This window comes from Mus pahari, chromosome 7, assembly GCF_900095145.1.
Source record: "Mus pahari chromosome 7, PAHARI_EIJ_v1.1, whole genome shotgun sequence".
Lineage (NCBI taxonomy): Eukaryota > Metazoa > Chordata > Mammalia > Rodentia > Muridae > Mus > Mus pahari.
The window spans coordinates 85692844-85702463 of NC_034596.1; the positions used below are offsets into that span (position 1 = coordinate 85692844).

The 9620-nt window shown below is 40.2% G+C and overlaps 1 pseudogene; it reads right to left on the bottom strand.

The window, feature by feature from the left end:
• Nucleotides 1-2443: 2443 nt before the first annotated feature.
• LOC110324070 lies at nt 2444-3601 on the bottom strand (annotated as a pseudogene).
• Nucleotides 3602-9620: the final 6019 nt, after the last annotated feature.

Genomic DNA, 9620 nt, shown 5'->3' on the forward strand with positions numbered 1-9620 from the left:
TTGATGGCCGACTAGGCCATCTTCTGCTACATATACAGCTAGAGACATGAGCTCTGGGGATACTGGTTAGTTCATATTGTTGTTCCTCTTTTAGGGCTGCAGACCCCTTCAGCTCCTTGGGTACTTTCTCTAGCTCCTCCATTGGGGGCCCTGATTACACATCTTTCTTAAGTCTTCAACTTCTCTTGATCCTTCTCTGTCTTCAAAGTTCATACTAGTGTCTGTCTCACAATGCTAATTAGATGCTTTTCACTTATGTTAATATATACACTTCTCTTCTTTGATGTTCACTGATGTAACAACATGGCTCTATCTCTTTCTGTGCCTAGACAAGTGTCTTACTTAGAGTAAAGCCCCAATTAATATTTATTGACCTTAAGATCCAAGAAAAGTCTGTCAGCCATTTATTCTCACCAAAGTCTACAAAGGCAGGATGGGTCCTCAGTATTCTTGCCTAGACTGTGCTGTGTGATCGCTGTGAGGCTATCTATTAAGCAGAAAAATGCTAAGAGGAATGCCAACTGCAACTCCCTACTTCATGAAAGATCCTGCCAGGACTCTAAATAACAACTTCATGGGGAATTCATCCAGATGTGCTTCATCTGGAGCACAAACAGAGGCTTGTGCCTCCTTGACTCCCAGAGCCAAAAGTCTAGAGCTTTGGCTGAATGGAGACTTTAGTTATTGATGACTGCAATCGAAATAGTTGAAAAGTATGGCTTTTGATGTCATACAGAAAGGAAATTAGATTCTATATACATCATGTTTACCTTACTCATTTAAATCACACTCAATTGAAAATTTGTTAGAAGGCACTGTGCATAAAACCCTTGAAAATATAAGTAGATGAGAAAATCCCATACTTTCTCAAAGGAACTGTTCTATAGGACAGCAAAGGGGTAGAAGAAAAAGAAAATGTAAAGATGTCTGTGTCTCCAATAAGAAAAAAAAGAAATCTTTATGTCCTTCATAGATGGTGTCTGCCATTTTGGATGAATTATTCTATACCTTGAACTTTAGCAAGTCTCTTGGGGATATCTCTGACAGGATTGCTGGATAGTTTCACTACTTAGTAAACATAGAAATTCCTATATTATTCAATACATTTTAATTACTAAATTTTTAATTAAATTCATGTGCTGCATTTTAATTTGCAAGTTATTGTTTTGAAGAAGGAAAGTTAATATTCACATAAATTAATAAATAACTATAATTGAAATCATTAATTCAGAAACTCATCAAATGTATTTATTATGGGCCAACTAAGAGCAATTAATTTTGGTTATGTACACTGTTAGTTCTTAAGGGGTGGCTATGTTTCCCCTCTGAGAACACTTAGCAGTGTCTGCAGATTTTTTTTGGCTGCCTGTTCAACTGCCTGTACTTTCTGAGGAATGACACTTTCTCCTGGAAGGTCTTGCTTGGCACCTTTCTTAACCAACATTGTTCTCTTCGTACTCATGAACTCATAGCAGCAGTGGTTGGCTGCAGAGAAACTGGACAAGATCAAACCTATCGACCTCCTATCACATGGAGGGTAGAGGAGTTTACCAGACCACATACCTGACTGAGAGACATTAATTGGGCTCAGTGAGTTATAAACAACAACAACAATAACAACAAAACCATGAAGTTGGAGGGGGACTCTGGGAGGCAGCTTTGAAAGAAGTTGCTGGGAGAGAGAGAGTATGTGTGTGTGTGTGTGGGAATACAATCAAAATATATTATATACATGTATGAAATGTCCAAAGAATAGATAAACACTCTATTTACAAATAATCAAGACTCACCTGGAAAACATAAAGGAAGAAATTATGATATTGTAGACCAGATGGACTTTAATAAAAAGAGTGGTATTGCGGATTGGAAAATGTGTGGCAGGAGTCTCTAGCCCTACTCTCTAGATGATCAGAGGTGTGAAGAAAGGGATTGTCAAAGGAAGTATCTTAGTTGGTGCTCTATTGCTGTGAAGAGACACCATAACCTGTTCGGCAAGGACAGGTATGTTTGCTGAGTAAAATGTTTATTCTTTAAAAAAAAAAAATTGGTTGCTCTTCATGCAACTACACAAAGTTCTTAATGTTTCTTTGGCAATGGAATATAATGGAATTTTACAATTATGTAAAAATGTTACCTTTGCCTACGAAACAGTATCTACCTGTGTGTATAGTAGTTGACTGACAAAATTATCTACCATCCAGGACCCTAGTTGTTGAAATATGCTACCTCATATTATAGGATCTCCAAAAAACAAAGAGAAAGATACACACACACAAACGCACACACATACACACACAAAACTTTTTGTGACTCAAAACACAGTATCACAACCTATCTGCAGGCAACTTGAAATAATTGCCAAAGAATTAATTAGTGATAAGAAAAATCCTTTCAGCGATGAGAAAATACTTAGCAGTTCCATTTAGCTTTCTTTGGTTCAACTCTAGGCAAGGAATCGCAACCATCTGCTACTCAACATACACCTATGCTTTCTGAAGAATGACTTGGTTCTGCTGAAGTAGCAATTGAACCCAAACTGCTCTTCCTCACAGCGTTCCCTTGCTGTTTTGCATGTAGATTCCAGAGTCTCCTTTACCATGTACAGGTTTCTCTTGCTTCTCAAGCTTATCTTCTTTTAATTTAAGTTTATTATGAAATTCTCTGTCGATTTCCTCCTTGTTAGATTGTGCATTTGCCCTTTCAAAGTCAAACTCTTTCTCAAATATCATTAGACCATCTCGATGGATACCAAATCTTTCCCCGCTACCTCCATGACCCCCCGTCACACACACCCCCTCACCTCCAGTCCTGTCTTGGAGCAGAAGGAATCCCTGGAACTAATTGACTCTTGATAGTATTTCTGAGTTGCCTGTTTTCTGGTCTGGCCTTGGGATTTTGTGCTTCGGTTTCCCTATGCTCTTGGTTGGCTATTGTTTTCTGGCAGGTAGGGGCCAAAGACCTGGCTGGAAAAGAGCTCCTTCACCCAACAGTTGCTGGAGCAGGTAAGTGGGTATAGATGGTCTATACTGCTTGTACCATGGTTGAAATTTTGTTCAAAGGGTCTGAGGGCTTGATTGATCTTGGGCTAGCTGTGGTTTTACAGATCTTGTGTACTGTGTGAAGGCAAAACAAATGCATTGTTCTGGAATAAGGTACTACTATTTGATGCTTCTATTTCCAAAAGATGTCAAGGAGCTCCCAGAAACACCAACAGCACCAAACTAAGGCCCAACTAATGTACTTGGACTGAACTGACTATATGCCAGCATCCTGCCGAAAGGTCCATAGGAACTCACTGACTGGAATGAAGATGAACCTAGTCAAGACTGAACAATAGCTGGGCAAAGAACATTGCTATTTCATTGGCTCATAGACAGAAGTCTTTAATATCAGTCTCCTGGAATATTATATATTCAAAGACTTCATCTGGAGGCAGTTTGGGATGATCTGTTGGTCTACCTGTTCTACTGAAGAATTGAACTTTGGCGACGGCTACCATGGAGTTCTCAGTGTCAATGGTATAGAAGATGTCCTCATAGCAGATCTCCGCCTTGGAGATGAGGCTGATCTTGTTGTCAATGTAAGGGGTGTTCCCGCTCATGGCATCGCTTTTTAGCTGCCCCCTGCACTCAGGCAGATCCCTTGCTGAGCCTGCTGCTTCACACACCCACCAGCTCAATCTCTCTGTGCCACACAGCAGCCACCGGAGAACCAATGTTGCAGAGACTGATTGTACTCTACCCTCCCAAGACCTCCAGTTCTCCGTCCTTTTTAAAAAAAAATCTTGATGGACTTTTGTTCATATATTGTGGCTTCAAGTTTTGTGTTTTTATGGGATACCTGGGCCTGTGAACATGTGAGTCTCTGCATTTCTGTGTATTTCTCTTCCTTTTTCTTTAGCTCTTCTCTTCTGTTTGTTTTGTCCTGTTCTGATTTGTTTGGTTGTGTTTCACCTTACCTTATTATTTTATTTTATTTTTAGATGCATGTTTGTTTCCTAACAAGAGACAGACATGGTTTGGATCCAGGTGAGAGGAGAGAGAGGTGGGAAAGATCTGTGAGGTGTTGGGGGAGGGAAAACCATAGTAGAAATATACTGTATTAAGAAACTTTTTAAAATAAAATTAAAAGAGAAAAAGGTAAATAAAGTCACCTTTATACTTTATAAATCTGTACACGGGCTTTTATTTCAATTTCTTGAATAAGCAAAGTAGAACCAGGAATGACCTGGCCCATCCTCCACCTACTACTGGTAACAGATGGGTTGGCTAGCACCTGCACTGGGATTTACCTGTTTTGCCTTCCTGGCCTAGTGCTGGGGTTCTAGACAGATGGGTTCTAGACAGATGGGGTTCTAGACAGATGGGTTCTAGACAGATGGGGTTCTAGACAGATGGGTTCTAGACAGATGGGGTTCTAGACAGATGGGTTCTAGACAGATAGGGTTCTAGACAGATGGGTTCTAGACAGTTGGGGTTCTAGACAGATGGGGTTCTAGACAGATGGGTTCTAGACAGATAGGGTTCTAGACAGATGGGGTTCTAGACAGATGGGGTTCTAGACAGATAGGGTTCTAGAAAGATGGGGTTCTAGACAGATGGGGTTCTAGACAGATGTCATCCTGCTTTGCTCTTATGTGGATGCCAGGGATCCAGACTCAGGTCCTTCCGTTTACATCCAAGCACTATACTCACAGAACCATCTCTATGGTCTTTTAAATATGGTTGTTTCTCTTACTTTTCAATTCTGTATATTTTTCCTTCCTCACTTTTCAAAGCCCACTCTACCGTGGAATGGTAAAGCGGCATCATAGGTAGGTAGCATCCACTGGAATGATGAGCTCAGCACCATAGTGCTTTCTTCAAGCCTTTATGACATTACTTTGAAAGAAGGAATATTGACTGTACAGTTGGCTTTCTGTTTTTTGGGAGAAAAGAGCAAATGATCAGTAGTTGGTCCTTCTTTTGCCCCAAAATTTGGCATCCAAGTCAAACCTCTGATGAAGTGCATTTGCATTTGAATTATATCCACCCCCAGAGCCAATCCCAGGTCTCTTCCAAAAGCTTTTATGTGCGTTGTGAGTTCTTGTTCAGCTTGTTCCAATAGTGGGCTTCGATTCAGATAAATGACTTCCAGTTTAACAGAGTGAGTGTAGGGCCTGCCAAGAGCAAGCAGAGCCATCGCCTTATGAATATGAAGCCTTCATAAAACAGAAAGCTTCCGTAGTTCATTCCTCAGAGGAGAAGCTGACAGCGTGAGAGCCATACAACAATGCTGCGGAGATGGCGTATCCTGTGCCTGTGTGAAAATACATCTATTTATTGTCCTCAAGGTACCATTTTCTTCTAGATGACTGGTTGTGGACAATTTAGAATCAAGCAGAAAGATGTTTTAAAACATAACACTAATGTGTGGGAGTTGTTTCTTTAAAAAAAAAAAACTTTTGTGGTATTAAATTAAGTGGTAGGTACAGTGTTTGTAGAGGACACAGCACACACACACAGAAAGAGAGAGAGAGAGGAGAGAGAGAGAGAGAGAGAGACAGACAGAGAGAGACAGAGAGAGAGAGAGACAGAGAGAGAGAGAGAGAGAGAGAGACAGAGACAGAGAGAGACAGAGAGAGAGNAGACAGAGAGAGAGAGAGAGAGAGAGAGACAGAGACAGAGAGAGACAGAGAGAGAGACAGAGAGAGAGACAGAGAGAGACAGAGAGAGACAGAGAGAGAGAGAGAGAGAGAGAGAGAGAGAGAGAGAGAGAAACCAGTGGTGACTGATCTCTTCAAGCAATGCTAGAAAACATAATTTATTACTCTCTTTGCAGTCATACCTCATTGAGTCAGTGCAGGAGTGCTTTTTAAATTGATCTTTTCCTTAGCTATGCTGAAATTGTGGGTAACCAGACACATCAAAATAACCATGATTTGCTTTCAAGTCAAGCAAAAGTGACAATATCCTCTCCTTGTGGTATTAGACAATGTCTATGTTCTTCCCAAAACACCACTGGACAATGTTGTTCCATTTGGCGAGATGCAACTATGTGTTCCACAAATGATGTGCTCTGCCCAGGGAAACCACTGTGAGAGTGGACTTCTTCATCCCCAGTGCACAACTGAAGCCACTGCCTGAACTCATTACTCCTCTCAGTAGCGTGCAATCAAGTCCATCTTCACGGGAAACCCAACCATAATGCCTCATCCTTTCCGGGCACTGTGGGGTCTACCATATGTGTGGCTAGCTGAGTCGCATGGGATCCTGTGTAGAATCCTAAGTACCCAATGTGAGGAGTGAGATGACCTGAAGGCATCATCTTACTTTCAAAATCACATAACTGCCTCATTCTTTCCACAGCAGTTTGAGCCCTGCCCTTCAACACAGTGACATTTGAAACGAGGTGTATTTCAAAGACCTTAGGTCAGGAATGAAAGCCAGGGACTCATTACTCTAGTCGCTGCCTGCACTATTAACACACAGTTCAAGGGGTTCTGGTACTCGAAGGGATAAGCAGCCTGCGAAAGAGACCTTTTCTTTTATATAAAATTTGAAGCACCCTTATACATTTGACTATATTGCCCTCATTTTACAAGTTTAAAAACTGAACCTCAGAGAACAACTCAACAAGTACTCATAGCTGACAAAAGCAAGAGAGGATGGAGGGATTTTTTTAAAAAATATATTTTGTTTGTTTTAAGAAATTATTTAAGCAACTGATGTATAGCTCTGTCCTGAAATTGTTTGCCTTAGTTCTAGTCCCAGACCCCACATGTAAAAAGCCAGGAGTGGTAGGATATTGGTAATCCCAGGACTGTGGCAGTGCAAACAAGAAGATCCCTTAGGTTTAAGGTTAATGAGAGTGGCCAGGCATGGTGGCGCATGCCTTTAATCCCAGCATTCGGGAAGCAGAGGCAGGCAGATTTCTGATTTCAAGGCCAGCCTGGTCTACAGAGTGAGTTCCAGGACAGCCAGGGCTATACAGAGAAACCCTGTCTCAAAAAAAAAAAAAAAAAAAAAAAAGAAGGTTAATGAGAGTAGTGGTAGTCGTTATCACAGCTAACATGATGTATTCTGTGACAGACACTAAGAAACCTTGATTAAATTGGTGGTGGTGGAGAGAGAGAGAGAGAGAGAGAGAGAGAGAGAGAGATGTGAAGTCGTGCTGGCTCTCCATCAATCCATGCTACAAGATACTACTCAAGAAACAGATTTAAAGCCATACTGTGGTAGCACATGTCTTTAATACCAGTACTCAGGAGGCAGAGGCTAGTAGATGTCTGAGTTTGAGGCCAGTCTGGTCTACAGAGAGAGAGAGAGAGAGAGTTCCAGGACAGCCTGGGGTACAGGGAGAATCCCTGTCTTGAAAAAAGAAATGTATGTGGGGGGAAAAAACAGATTTATCATATTGCTCTTTCACTTAAAAACATTGTTGTGTAGGTGATATCAAAAAGCAAACTCCTTATGAGCATAGACTGTGTAACATCTAACCTGATCTATCTTTCTATTTCCAGTAAACATTGATTTCTAGGATAGTGTGATTGTTTATATATGCTTGGCCCAGGGAGTGGCATTATTTGGAGGTGTGGCCTTGTTGAAGTAGGTGTGTCAATGTGAGCATGGACTATAAGACTCTAGTCCTACCTGCCTGGAAGCCAGTATTCTGCTAGCAGCCTTCAGATGAAGATGTAGAACTCTCAGTTCCTCCTGCTCTATGCCTGCCTGGATGCTGCCATGTTCCCATCTTGATAATAATGGACTGAAGCTCTGAACCTATAAGCCAGCCCCAAGTGAGTGTTGTGCTTATAAATCAAGAGGGTCTCAAGGGCAGGAATGAGGATTGAAAACAAAAAAGACAATTAGACAAACATTATAACATGTCTCCAGCCAGTGCTGAGGCTGAAGCACCTTTAATTTTTCCCAGCCAGCTTTTAAACCATTCTAGGTACTAGCAGAGAATAGGGTCAGTTCTTTGATCAAAGACAAAGTGATTAAACAAGGCAATGAACAAAGAGATCACACCAGGTAATAATCAAATAAAGCAATAAACAAAGGCACTGTGTCTGGGAGCTTATCAGGATTACCAAGACAAAAGGGAAGTCACACATCCCTTAGATGTGTTTATCTTGATCCTTGCATTAGCCCAAATGCAAATACTCTTATCTGATCCTACTTCCTCCTCCAGAACCCAGGGACAAGTACTTGCCAAATTGCTATAAGCAGTAAATTTCTTTAAGCCCACCAAAAGCTCTCCGCAAGTTGCCTTGGTCATGGTATCTGTTCACAGCAGTAAAACTCTAACTAAGACACATAGAAACATCTCTTCCTTGTCTAAATAGGCCATAAAATTCCTGTCTATAAATTATTTTAATGGAATTAAACTTAACTTTCAATTATAATTGATACTCTGCATTTATTCTTGAAATTGATTTGTTATATTCAACTTAAAAATTAATACAGTATGGGAGTGTTTCTGGTATCATGGTTTCATGGTTTTCTCTACTTGGTCTCTACTTCCACATGGTAACGATTCTAAATCTCAGGATGGTTCAACACAGAATACTTATAGCAGAGTAAGCACTCAGTTATTGCATGGTGTTTGTGGGGCCATGCTGACATGTGTGGCTGAAGTGCCCACTATGTGTTGTCTGACAGATGGCAAGTGGTCCATCTGCCATTTTTGCATTGATTCCTACACATGTTTGTGTCATCTATGTCTAACACGAATGAAATCTCATTCTTTTCCACTCTACTCAGGTAACTAGAATAAAGATTGGGCACTGTGGTTCTCTGGATGGCATACTGGCCTTTAATACTTCTGTCTTCAGAAGATACAAAACATCTCTAATTTCCTTGAAGACCTAGAAAAACTATGGGGGAGATCTATGTGTATCACCATGTAAACAAGGACTTGAAAATATATTATTATGTGTAAGCTTGCCAAATCCTTCTTTGGGAGCATATTTCTTTACTAGAAAAGTAGTGTCATAAATAAGCATATTTTATTAGTGACAGAAGAATGTACAAATGTCAAAGTGCCATTGGACAATAATTGTACCCTTGTCCTACAATTTGGTTTGAAATGGCTCTGCTAATACCCAATGAAGATTCAGTCAATAATTTATTCTACCCAAACTGTCAAGGAAAATCTAAGATATGATGGTGTTATTTGGGACCTAATGTCCTATGGAATTTTTAGACAAATCTACTTTGTTTTATAATGAAGATGCCATTCAGGGTTCAGTGACACATTATCTTGTTTGTTTGTTTTTTTCTAGTCTCTTTTCACAGTATTAGCTGTCTATTTCCTCATTTAGAGAGGAAAGAATTTTTTTAGGATATTGATACTTCTGTTTTGATATGTGGCTCTGTCTATTAAACATGATACTTGAATGCCAAGATGGTGATTTGTGAGCAGCAGAGATAACAAGGGAGGAGAAGGTCTTCATTAGTAGAACTTACAGAATGGTCACAGCAAACATCAACCAAAAAACTTATTGTTTAGAAGTATATTTTATTTTAATTTCAATCCACAACAATGAAAGATAGTCCAAACAATTTAAGTTAGTAACAATTGTTAAAAATATAGATGGCCATGGCTTTAAAATAAGACCCCCATAAGTGAGTGTGTGT